General features: G+C 33.5%; 1 protein-coding gene across 1 annotated transcript in view; it reads left to right on the top strand.

Moving 5' to 3' along the window:
* TACR3 (tachykinin receptor 3) overlaps window positions 1-14,120 on the top strand; it is a 73,073-nt gene that overhangs the window by 20,544 nt on the left and 38,409 nt on the right. The gene's annotated exons all lie outside the window — the stretch shown is intronic.

Below are 14,120 nucleotides of genomic sequence, written 5' to 3'. Positions count from 1 at the left end.
ATCTTTTCTAGGTTTTGTTATTGTTGTTTTGCTTTCTGTTCTATCAGTTACTGAGAGAATTATGTGATAGTCCAACTGTGATTGGAATGTATTTTTTATTTTAGTTCTGTCCATTTTGTTTTGCATATTTTAAAGCAGTGTTAATACAAATCTAGGATTTGTTATGCTTTCCTGTTGAACTTACTCTTTTTATCATTATGAAATGTCCATCTTTATATTTAGTATCACTTCATGCCTTCAAGTCTAAAGTTTGTGAAACATATGGTCAATCTTTTTTTTCTTTTTTTAAAGATTTTATTTATTTGACGGAGCACAAGCAGAGGGAGAGAGAGGGAGAAGCAGGCTCCCTGCTGAGCAAGGAGCCCGATGTGGGACTCGATCCCAGGACCCTGGGATCATGACCCGGGCCAAAGGCAGCTGCTTAAATGACTTAGCCACCCAGGCGTCCCTTATATAGTCAATCTTTTGGGGGAGGGGGAGTTAGTGTTTACATGATAACCCTTTTCACACAAATATTTTAATACCAAGAATATTTAATATGATTAGAAATCACAAATTTGATTTCAATGATGTGTGAAAATCTAAATTCCAATTATACAACTTTATTTTAAAATTAACAGACAGTAAAATTGATTTTAATTGATGTACAAATGCAGGACTTTTAATGCATGAATAGATTTACTTAACAGCCACCACAATCAGAACACAAAATAATTTTTTTCCTTTATGCTATACCTTTTGTAAGAATGATTTGTGTATTTTAGACACAAGTCCTTTATTAGACGTATTATTTGCAAATATTTTCTCCCTGTCTTTGGCTTGTATTTTTACTTTCTTCATGGTGAATTGGAAGAGCAAAATGTTTAATTTTGATGAAGTACAATATATCATTTTTTCCCCTTCATTGTTTGTGCTTTTGTGGTCAATCTAAGAAATCATTAGTTACCTTAAGGTAGAGAAGATTCAGCTCTATGTTTTTTTCCCAGTCGTTTTATAGGTTTAGATCTTACATTTATATATGATCCATTTGGAGATAATTTTTGTGTATGGTGTGAGGTGTGGGGTAACAATTCATCTTTCTGTGTTTGGCTATCCAATTGTTCCAGTACTGTTTGTTGAAAAGACTACCCCTCACTAAATTGCTTTGGCATATTTGTCAAAAATCAACCAATAAGGGGCGCCTGGGTGGCTCAGTCCTTAAGTGTCTGCCTTCGGCTCAGGTCATGATCTCAGGGTCCTGGGATTGAGCCCCACATTGAGCCCCACATCGGGCTCCCTGCTCAGCGGGAAGCCTGCTTCCCCCTCCCTCACTCCCCCTGCTTGTGTTCCCTCTCTCGCTGTTTCTATCAAATAAATAAAATCTTAAAAAAACAATAAAAAAAAAATCAACCAATAAATGTAAGTGTTTATTTCTGAACACTTGCTATTTCTAGATCATTGATCTATATGTCTATTTTTCTGCCAGTACTATACTATCTTGATTACTGTGGGCTCATAATAGGTTTTGAAATATGGAAGTGTAAGTCTTTCAACTTTGTCCTTATTTTTCAAAATTGTTTTGACTATTCCAGGAGACATTTCCAGATTATTTTTAGGATCAGCTTTTTAAATTTTGAAATTAGAATAAGGATTTTTTTAAGGATTGTGTTGAACCTTTCAATCAACTTGGGAAGTAATGTCACCTTAATGAGACTTCCCATCCATGGACAGTCCCTCCTTTTATTGAGGTATTCCTTAATTTCTTTAATATCTTTTGGCAATGTTTTGTAGTTTTCAATGTACAAGTCTTTCATTAAATTTATTCCTAATATTTTATCCTTTTTGGTGCTGCTGAATGGAATTTTAAATTTTTATTTTTATTTAAATTCTAGTTAGTTAACATACAGTGCTATATTGGTTTCAGGAATGGAATTCAGTGATTCATCACTTACATACAGCACCCAGTGCTCGTCTCAACAAGTGCCCTCCTTAATACCCATCACCCATCTAGCCATCACACACCACCCTCCCTCCATGAACCCTCAGTTTGTTCTCCATCTTTAAGAGTTTTTTATGGTTTGTTTCCCTCTCTCTTTTATTTCCCCCTCCCATATGTTCATCTATTTTGTTTCTCAAATTCCTCATTGCTGAATGGAATTTTTAAAGTTCATTTTCAGATTGTTCATAGCTATTATGTAGAAATGCAGTTGATTGAACTTGTATCCCTGTGACCTTGATGCACTTTTTATTAATTTTAATGGGTTTTGGCTTTTGTGCATTCCTTAAAATATTCAGTATGGAGGATCATGTCACTTGCTAATAAAGCACATTACTTTCTTCTTTTCAATTTGATGCCTTTTATTTCTTTTTTTCTTTTCTTTTATATTTTATTTTTGTTTGTTTGTTTTTTGCCTGATTGATTAACCTGGCTAGAACTTCCAGTACAATTTTTATTGGAAGTGATGAAATTGGACATCTTTGCCTTGCTCCAGATTATAGGGAGAAAGAACTAAATTTTTCACAATTAAGTATGATGTTAATTGTAGATTTTTCATCAATGTACTTTATCAGGTTGAAGAAGTTCCTTTATATTCCCAGTGTGTGGAGAGTTTTTATTCTGAAAAACTTTTGGATTCTGGATAATTATTTTCTGCCTCTGTTAATATGACCACATGGTCTTTGTTCTTTATCCTATTACTATGGTATATTATATTAACTGACTTTCAGATCAACCTTGAATTTCTGAAATAATTCCCACTTTTCCATGATGGATAATACTTTTTGTATGTTTCTGAAATAATTGACATATTATATTATATTATATTAGTTTTGCATACACAAAATAATTTGATATTTGTGTATATTATAAAATTATCACCACAATAAGTCTAGCTAACATACATCACCACACAGCTACAATTTTTTTCTTGTGATGAGTACTTTTAAGATCTATTCTCTTAGCAACTTTCAACTATACAATACAGTATAAACTATAGGAGCTATGCTGTGCACTACATCCCCATGACAGGTAATATTATTTCATTAAATGTTTAAGCAGATTCACCACTGAAATGATTTAAACCTGATTTTTCTTTGTGGGAATATTTTCGATTTCTAATTTTATATCTGTATTTGTTATATGTAAATTCAGATTTTCTATTTTTGTTGAGTGAATTTCAGTCTTTTATTTCCTTTTAGGAATTCTTCAATTTTACTTAAGTTTTCTAATTGGTTGGCATATTGTTGTTCAGGAAAGCATGGAAGAGTTATGGCCCACAAAGAAGAAAAGTTATTAAAATAAAATTATCTTATATTTATAGTTGTGTTGTAAGAGGACAAAAAAGCAACTCTTACAAAGAAATGAATAGATACCTTTCATTTTCTCAGCGTATATCATATGTGAACTGAGTGATCACCATCTAAATAGTAGACTCATGTTATTTTCTATCCACATATTGTGCTTTGTTTTTCTTCATAATATTTACTATTATCTATTTTGTTTACTACTATATTCATAACATCTAGGATAATGACTACATATATTTGGCATTCAATACATATTTCTTGCATGACTGAGTGAATGGAAGAAATTTTTAAAATTGTTTTCCTATCATTTCCTATCATTGAATAATTTGAGCACAAATTACCTTAAAAAGATATAATGAAAACATAATTAGAAAGAAAATAAGATATGAAAAAGCTTTCATTTTCCATCTTTATAATCCAAGTTTAAAGGTTATCTATTACCTGTTTTCTTCCATTTGCACAGTTAAAGAAGCCTTTACATCATCACAACTTAAATACCCAAAGATTTAGAAATCCTCCTGCTTTATGAGTGTCATCATCTCTATGAGTTTAAAGATAATCTAGTGGAGCTGCTACATGCCACTATTTATTTCAGAAAGGAGTTTGATATGGTGTAGATCCACATTAAACAAAATTGATTCCTAGTATACACAAAGAATTTTAAAAATCTCCAAACGTAACACTGAATAATTCCATTTAATCATTGAATCATTGAGCATTAGATGTCCTTATTAAAGTTGCATAGAAATTTCATTACTCCCTATATAGAAAATTGTTTCAGATGGAGAGATTTAGAAGAGAAATACCTATACTGTTGCTACCCTTATAGGATAAGTTTGTGTTGAAGAACTAGGGACAATATCAAAAGATGTTTTTTCAATCCTTAGATTAGAATTTGGACATAAACTTGTTTTTCTTTCCATGCCAATCACAAGTTCTAAGAACCATGTTAAATTGTTTTGCTTGTTTTTGTCTCAAACTTACCACTTTAGCTGTTTTGTTTTTGTTTTTGTCCTAAATGTTAATTTCATCTTATTCAACATAGTTGGGAATGTTTTAGATTGAGTGTCTACTGTGCCTGACATTAGCTGAGTCTCTTTGAATATACTGTGTTATTTAATGTTCTTTTAACCTTATAATCATACTCTATATTATGTTTATCATTCCCATTTAGCAAAGTTAAGAAAGCTATTCCTTTAAAAATTGTATACATGCTGAAGTCTCCATTTGTAATCAATTATTCACTCCATCCAAATATTCAACAACTATAGAAGTATTCAAGTATTCAACGTCCAAATATGTAATAACCATTTGCAGTCACTATTAAACTATCATGTCGACTACTATAGATACTTTGTTAGGTGCTACAAAACACAGAGAAGAATAAATCAGTAATTCCAATGATCTAAAATCAAAATATGAGCATAAGGCTGTTGGAGCACTGAGAAAGTTAAAAACTAACTCTGGACAGAGAGAAGGGAAGGAATCCACGGTGATCTTTCTGTAACCTGAGTGGAAACTGAAGGATGCCTAAAAGTTTAGCAGTTGTAGAACTTTAGAGTAAGGTATGAGCAAGAGAAATCATTCCAGCAAAGAAACTACCAGGTAAGAAACATGAAATTATTAAAGGCTATGTGAGCTGGACAATTTCCATTTCTCAGTTCACATTTACTCTCTACTTAGTCTACTCCATTTTTCTGCCCCTTCCCCACCAGGCTGACCATATCTGTGGACTAAATGCATGTATAGGGTCCCTTGCTCCCTGCTCTCTTCTTGGCTTTGCCTAATGGGAGACACTTGGAGGAAATGGGAGGAAGAGAGGAGAGCAACTTTGGGTTGTATCTACTACCACTCCTTCCATTCAGGATTGCTGCAAATTGGCTAAGCCCCCAACATATCTCTTGTCAAGTGCTCCTCCCCTAAGGGTTCATCTCCTCACTTCAGATTATAGCATTCTTTCATCCTTCAGACCTGGCCAGGGGGGGCACCCACTCCTCCCACTCCTTGCTATTGCTAGTCCTAGGAATGTTCATTTCAAGTTGATTTCCTATTACACTTTTGTAAAATGGGTTTGTAAATGGCTTATCTATTTAATTTTATAAATGACCTCTTTATTAAACTCTCTAGTTTTCCCGGGGCGCCTGGGTAGCTCAGCCGTTAAGTGTCTGCCTTCAGCTCAGGTCATGATCCCAGGGTCCTGGGATCGAGCCCCACATTGGGCTCCCTGCTCGGCGGGAAGCCTGCTTCTCCCTCTCCCACTCCCCCAGCTTGTGTTCCTGCTCTCGCTAATTCTCTATCAAATAAATAAATAAAATCTTAAAAAAAAAAAAAAAAACTCTCTAGTTTTCCCCCGCAGGTGTGCCATCTGTTTCTCCTGGAGCTCTGACTGATACAATGTAGTAAGTTTGAGTGAAAGGTAAGATATTTAGTGCCACTGTACTAAAGGGTGTGCAGAATTGCAGTTAATCCTGTCAAAAGTGAAGAGACAGTGAAATAATTTAGAAAGATAACTTTAAAGACATTGTGAAGAAAGAGTAGCATCAGGGAAACCCATTTTGGTGATGTTCCAATAGTTCAGGAATTGAGAGTTGGAAGGGAGGACAGAATAGATTTGATGGTGTCAGAAGCTGAACTGATAAGGTTTATGATTATGCAAAGGAAATGAGAAAAATAAAGGGGTTCAGAGTAACTCATATGTACATATGAATAATACTTACAATGAGCACACTCAAAAAAGTATTCATTTTCCCAAAATGTAAAACCTATTATTGAAATATAAACATATTTTCATATATACATAGTAATATTCATGTTTTTTCTGAAGTCATTCACCCTGTCAAAGAGTAGATATAAAATGTTTCCATCCACTCTCATAATTCTCTTAATGTTGCTGTTAGTTAAGAAAAATGTCTGCCAAAATTATTGACTTGTAGTGCCAATTATAATATGTAGCTTTTACTTAATCAATGCATATAAAAGTCATATAAAAAGAGAAGTCAAATAATTATAAGGGGAAGCTAATAGAGGGGAAGTGAATTTTGGCTCAATACTATTGGATATATGAGTCATACTTGTAGTACTCTGCAAATTACACAAAGTAGTAAGTTACTTCACTCAGTTGTCCCAGTAATCTGCTTCCTGTTATAATTCTGATGATGAGGGCCTGGAACTATAATTAGTTTTCAGACAACCTCCCTCTGATGAAAATTAGAATCTCAAAGTTGTGTGGGAGACTACTTTTATCTATTTCAACAATTCACCTTACATTTATAATCCTTTAATTCACTCAGTAAATGGTGACTCATTTTATTCCTGATTCCTGAGTGCCTCAACAACAGAGAGAGAGAGAGAGAAGAAAAAGAGACTTATTACCACTGGAGACACTCTATTGTCCCCTAGGGAGTTGTGATTCATCTTTCTCCAGAAACTGTCGTCTGAGCTCTACCTCTTATAGTGATCTAAAACTGCTCTACTATCTACACTACAGCTCTTTATACATTTGACTAAAGCTAGCAAGTGTCCTGAGTCTTCTTCTCTTCTTAAGAAATTTCACTTCCTTTATCCGTGAATTATAATTTGACATGTCTATTGCTCCCACCTGGGAGTTTCTTTAGCTCTTACTCTAATTCCTCCACTTTGGGGCAACCTTTTGAATTGTCCCTTCATCTAAAAACTCTTTTCCTTATAAAATGAAATTAAACTGGATTGAATATCTTTTCTTATTGTTCTGAAAAGAGGTTTTGTATGCATTTTAGGAAGCATATTACCTTATAGTATAAATAGAATATCATGTATAATTATACTATACACAATTACGTATAGTGTTTTGTGTTATCTCTATTAAAATACTGAATACTAAAAATATTATAGGTCAATTTTAACTTCAGATATATTTTAATGAAGGCATTGCTTCCAGGAAAATAATCTGCCAAGAGTTCAAAAGTATTTTCAAGAGGAATTAGTTTCTTAGCAAAGAAACTAATTAACTTTTTAGTACATGATTGATAACATAAAGGTGACTTTGTGAAAGCAGTACTTTTGAAGTGATATATAGAAGTGGTGATGTATGTTCCCATTATTTTTCTGAAACAATATAGAAATGACACAAAATGTTAGTAAATTGGACTTTAAAAAAAGTGATTTAGAGTTTTATAGTATCTCATGGATGAAATAACCTATTATGTTCTGATTTTTGAACTATTTATCATCAGAGGTAGTATAAATAACATAAGATAATCATTAGCAGTAAGTTTTATATTGTCAATTTAGAAAACCACTTCTAAATTCGTGTCCGATTTTGAGGAGAAATTGTTTTACGTCATACTCACTAATGAGGTAGCATTTTGTTATAACTCATTTTGTAATTACTACAAATAGAATTTAAAGATTAAATGATTTATACATAAAGCTCTTAGAATAGCATCTGGTACAGGTGTTAGCAATTATTGCTTTTATTGTCAAGAAAGAAAATCTAAATATATATTGGATATATAATATCAGTGAAGTCATGATTAATACCTACATCTCCAGCCTCATTTGACACCTCTGCTTTTCCCTCCTCTGTGCTGTAGAGAAGCTGGCTTTTTTAGTTTCTCAAATACCTTATGCTTTCTCTAACCTCAGGACTTGCTATTACTTTCTCTTCCAAATCCACCTTCATTCTAATTAACTCCTGTTTATCATTCTAAACTGATGTTGCTTCCTCAGGGAAGCCATGCCTATTAATATCTCTACCATCATTTCAACCTATACCTCAGACTAGGTCAAATTGCTTGTTTTATGCTTTATAATTACTAGTACATGTCTTCATAACATCATGGTGTACACAAGGGAGACAATTTTATTTTGCAGACTTCCCAAAGGATTATGCTAGACAGATTAGCCTATTGACAGTACAGGGAACTGGGCTAAACTGCTCAAGGCATTGTACATGATAGGGTCACCCATGTTACATGGAGAGTTTTTTTAAATTACAGAAATAAAGTGAGTATAACAAAGAGAGGAAAAGTCGAGTTTAGAATCAGGACAAAGAGTGCCAGTATATTCTCCCCTCCCCTAAACTCTTAAATCCAATTAAATTTTAAAATCTGAAATGCTTTATATAATTGGATTTGTTGTGGAAATCATCAGTACAATTTCACAGCCAGGTTCACAATGGGTGAGATGAATGTATTTCATATAGATTCAAGAACAGAAACAGAGGGTACCAAATAGGACAGATTGGATTTCACTTAGAAGTCATGGGGGAGGGTGCTGAACTTGCGCAGGCCATTACAATAAAGCTCCAAGGAAAGTTTAACTAAATATCCCAGAGGCAATGTTTCCTAAGCAACATTTAGGTAGTAATTTCTTAACGTATTTTGTGACTATCTGAATAATGTATATCTTCTGTGTTAGACTCTGAACTCCAGAAGAGTAGGAACTATATCTATTTCATTTACCAATATGGCCAAAGATTGTAATACAATCTTGAAAAAAAGCATTCAAGAAATAGTTGAAAACAAATAGCTGATATTCAGTTAATAAATGAATAGATAGACCTAATTGCTAAATTTAAATTGAAAGTATATATAGTGAGGGTCAAGTACTTTCACTATTTGGAAACTTTATTTTTTAAATATAATCTCCCTCAAATGCCTGTTTATAAATTTTATTTATAAAAATCAAAAAACTTGGGATGCCTGAGTGGCTCAGTCCGTTAAGTGTCTGCCTTCGGCTCAGGTCATGATTCTGGGGTCCTGGGATTGAGTTACGCGTTGGGCTCCTTGCTTCTCCCTCTGCCTGCCGCTCTCCCTGCTTGTGCTCTCTCTCTCTGACAAATAAATAAATAAAATCTTTAAAAAAATAAAAAAAACTTGATTAAGTAGCGATCTGTTTCTCGCTTGATAATATTTTAAAGTTCCTATTATATGTGTACATGTATTTGAATATATGTACATATGTTCATTTTAATAAATACTTGTTCCTTTCAAAATTCACTAAGACAATATAACAGATTAATTGGCTCACTCTTGCTTCTTTAAAACACTTATGAAAAAGCACAAAATAAAATTGTCTACAAAATGCAATTTCAGAAAAGATTATATTTCTCTCTAGTGACTTTTCAAAGCAGAAAATGCCTTAGCACCAAAGGTCAGAAGTTGAAATTTTATGTGTCATGAACACGTATTGCAACTAATTTTTACTTTGCACAGACAGTAGCTAGATAGCATTTTATATATGGGCTTTACAGACTAAGACATTGTCTACTGTGGCCAGAAGCAAATTGGAAAACAGCCAAACCCATGTCATTTCGCAAATATTCTTTGCATTGTTAATATAATCAAGTGCCCATCTGAAGAGTGCGCTCTGTCTTCATACCAAAATTTTAAAATTTGCAGAAGCACAAAAAGATCCAGAAACAGAGCTTAATAAAAATGTTAACAAAAAGAAGAATTATACCGGACAGATATCAAGAAGAATTGCAAAATGGAAAAGGCTTACTTATTGAAAAAGTTATGTCAAAATATTCTATTTTAGACATCAAAGGACCAGAAAAGACCCTTCAATTATATCAGAAAAAAGTAAGTGGTAAAGGAATTCATTAGAATGAAAAGGAAAATTGATAAAATATGGCATTAAAAATATGAGATTTCAGTGGATGCTTCTGAAAATTTCAGACTCAAACGATAATAAAAAGTGATTTTAAACTTGTTTAAGTGACATGCTAATTGGAAGAGTGAAGAATCCAATCTTAGCTATTACATACGAAATAATCAGACCAAGGAGACTAACATATTTGAGAATCTGTTTAGTGAGGGAAGAATGGTAGTGAGAAGCTCAGACAAAAACCTAGGAACAGCTAATGTGATCACATCAAAGATACAATTTTCTTGAAAGGAGAAATAAAAGTACTGACAATCATTTAGGTGATAATATAACTCAGATTGGATCATTTCTTCTCAGGGTTCAGATGATATTCATGTGGATGAGCCCAAGGATCCTTTTATTTTTTATGCCTACTTTTGAGCAAATTATTATTGCTGGAGAGAGTCACAGAATAGGAAATACTGATGCCACAAAGAATTCTTAATTACCAATTTCAAATTGGTCTTGTCAGCAGTGCCCGGCAATTGTACCCACTTCTTTGGCCAACTGGCTCTCCCTTTCTACAATGTTTCAACATTTCTTTATTTTCCTCAAACCATTAACATAATTCAATCTCCCAGCTAACACCCTACTCGAAGCAGCAATCCTCTCATCGAAACCAAAACATAGCCAAGTTACTTACTCCCCTGCTTCCATTCTTTTCCTTCCTTCAGTCCATTCTCCATACTAAAATCTGATTATTCTCCTCTGACTGATCACCTCAACTACTTGCCATAGGACAAAAGACCTACCCCTGCTGTACAACTCCATCTCAAACCACTTCCCCCATTCACTTTCTATGTTTCTGTTACAGTAGTCTTTAATTACTCAAGTGCCCAATGCTTCCCCCTCCTTACCCATTGCTTTGGTTTCCTGGGGCTGTTGTAACAAAGTAACACAAATGGAGTGACTTAAAACAACAGAATTTTACAGTCTTAACAGTTCTGGAAGCTTGAAGTCTGAAATCAAGGGGTTGACAAGGGCCAAGCTCCCTCAGAAACCTGTAAGGAAATCCTTGCCTCCTCCTAGCTTTTTGTGGTTTGCTGGCAATCTTTGGCAGTCCTTGGCTTTTATTTATTTTTTTAATTTAAATTCAATTAGCCAACATCATTAGTTTTTTAGGGTTTTTTTGTTTGTTTGTTTGTTTTTATTATGTTATGTTAATCACCATACATTGCATCATTAGTTTTTGATGTAGTGTTCAATGATTCATTAGTCGCGTATAATACCCAGTGCTCATCACATCACATGCCCTTCTTAATGCCCATCACCCATTACCCTATCCCCCCACCCACATCCCCTTCCGCAACCCTCAGTTTGTTTCCCAGAGTCAAGAGTCTCTCATGGTTTGTCTCCCCTTCTGATTTCTTTAGATGCATCATTCAGTCCTCCATCTTTGTATGGCATTCTCCATATGTTTCTCTCTCTTCCCAAATTTCTCCTTTAAATCAGTCATATTGGATTAGGGCCCACACTAATGACCTCATTTTGACTCAGTTGCCTTTATAAAAACTCGATTTCCAACTAGGGTCACATTCTGTGGTACAGAGGTTTAGGACTTAAACATATCTTTTTTAGAGACACACAATTGAACCAATAAAAACCCATTAACACAGAAGTTTTTCACACGTCCTTTGCTCTTCCACAAATCTTCTGGCAATCCTTATTCTTCTGCCACCTTGCCTAGTCACCTCTCCAAACTTCAAGCCAGAATGACTTTTCTTAGGGAGGACTGAGTCACAATCTAAATATGTTTTTCCCAGTAAAAGCATTCACATGGCTATATGTTGCTTGCCTTTGTAACACTTGTCATATTTGTAATTTTATGTTTATTTTACATTATTTGGTTAGTATCTATCTACTTCACTGGACTGTGAGCTCTGTGAGGTCATTTCTCCTCAGTGTTGTATCACTGTAGTGTTTAGAATACCACAGTAGGCATTCAATGAATGTTTGGTTGAATGAATAATGGATCAAACCAGAAATGATAAAAATGTCAACTTGAAGTTCCTAAATTTCTATTTTCACTAAAGTGTTAGTTAATGAGAATATAAATTGATTGTTTTCATATAATTCATATAAGACAATATTCTCCCTGTCAGGAAATAATTCTGTAATATAGAGTAAGTCACCAAAACAATCAATAAGCAAATTGCACCTTTTTTTGAATTATTTGTGTTGTAGTAACTGTAGAAAACTCTAACCCTGCTCATGTCACTCAAATTCTCTTTTTAGTCTCAAAAAATCAACTGTCTAAACATCCAAACTGCATTCATATACTTCCAGGGCAAGCAAAAAAGCCAAAGATTATGAGAGAGTTGGGAAATATTCAGTTCAGTACAACAAAATTTATTGGTAAGTGCCGTGCTTGGCTCTAGAAACGTCCATTAAGCAACAAGTCAATATAATGAGAGAAATGCTGTGGTGAATCATAATCAGCAGCAGTGGAAACAGAAATGCCCAACTACAAATATTACCTTTCTATGCTTGACTTTTGTCGTTAACATTGCACATGAACGCTTTTGCATTCCAAGGCAAAATGTGATTCTTTGGATGGCATCTACCTTATATATTTTTCTTTCTCTTCCACAATTCCTTACATAAGCAGTCATATTCAAAGCCACAGTCTGTAAACATATGGACTTTGAAGACTGGCAGAACTGGTTTAGAATTCTAAGCCCTTACCATCTGGGTCATTTTGAACAATTTGCTTAATGTCTTTAAGCTTCAGTTTTCTGTAAAATAGAGATAATAATATTATTTGGTTGACTAGATTGTTCTAGATATTAAATATATATAGTGTATATAATAAATTTCTTGCTCATGGTTGGCAATCAGTAAATGTTGCTATTATTCACCAACATAAGCACAAGAGGTACATTTTCAGTTTTAAACATATGCATCTTATTTTCTTGTGTGGTTTACTTAATTTTCTGAAACTATGGTACTGTTTTTATGATTTTTTTTCATACCTAACATTCACTTATACCTATTAGCTGTCACACATAATAAACTAAGGATATTTCCTTTAAGTAAATTTCAACTAAAGTTAATATTATTAGTAGTATATAGATAAGTTCCAATATATCTATTAAAGGTCCAATTCTGCCTAATAGTTATGAAACAAAGAGCAATAAGCAAATTAATAAATGATCCTTATCTTGAAACATTTATTCTTAAGATTAAAATGTTTGGGGTTTAAGTAACACTCATTCTTTGATTAAATTGTTGCCTTTGGAAATTTTGCATAAATCAAAATATATTTGAAAAACACAAAATGGTCAACAGTAAAATAATTTAAATAATGTTTTATTGATAGAAGTACAGAAATATAATTGATTTTATGTATAATTTGTAATTAACTTTCTGCTCTATTAGCCAGAATTTGGCAGTGAGACATATTATCCAATTTAAAACTTTAATTGATTCTCCCAGACATAGTTACTATTTTACCAAGTGAAATAACTTCTGTTACCATATTCAGAGAGTTTCCAATTTCCTAGAAAGTTGCACTACAAAAACCATATGTAAGTGTGTTTTTAAGAGTCTCAAATATATTTTTCCTATAACTATTATGTTATACAGAGTTACATAGATACTGTGAAGATTTTCATGATAAACCATGAATTCAATTTTAGAGGTAACAGCAAGGCACGGCCTCAGTCAGACTTGACTTACTCATTATTACCTGAATCCTGAACTTGTATCTTGATGTTTTTAAATGAAGTTGTTGATGATATCTTTGTAGGGGTTCCTCATCTTTGTCCATCATATCCATATTAGTTCTCTAGAATTTTCTTGCAAACAGGTAAACATACAGAAGAAAAATGGAGGTCTCGAGGTACAGAACTCATATTTTTAAGCCCTTACTACACACTTTTCCAATCCCATTCAGCAGACCTTTATGAATTCTGATAATGTGCTAGGCACAGCACCAAATAATCAATACCTTTCACTTACATTATTTCTATTAATCTTGACTTCACCCCCTACGAGGTGGGTGTTCTTATTTCTATTTTTAAAATAATGAAGCTGAGGTTCAAAAAGGTTAAATAAGTGACAGAATAGGATTTGAAACTTAATCTGCCTGATTCCTAGGACTATGACGGGATTATCATTCTATGCTAACTCTACGTAAGCAAAATCCTCATTAACTTGCTTACCGGAGAGATAGCTCCTTTGAAACTCCATTTGTAACTCTGTAGCAA

This window comes from Phoca vitulina, unplaced genomic scaffold (assembly GCF_004348235.1).
Source record: "Phoca vitulina isolate PV1807 unplaced genomic scaffold, GSC_HSeal_1.0 scaffold3, whole genome shotgun sequence".
NCBI lineage: Eukaryota > Metazoa > Chordata > Mammalia > Carnivora > Phocidae > Phoca > Phoca vitulina.
This window is presented reverse-complemented; position numbering and strand designations above follow the sequence as displayed.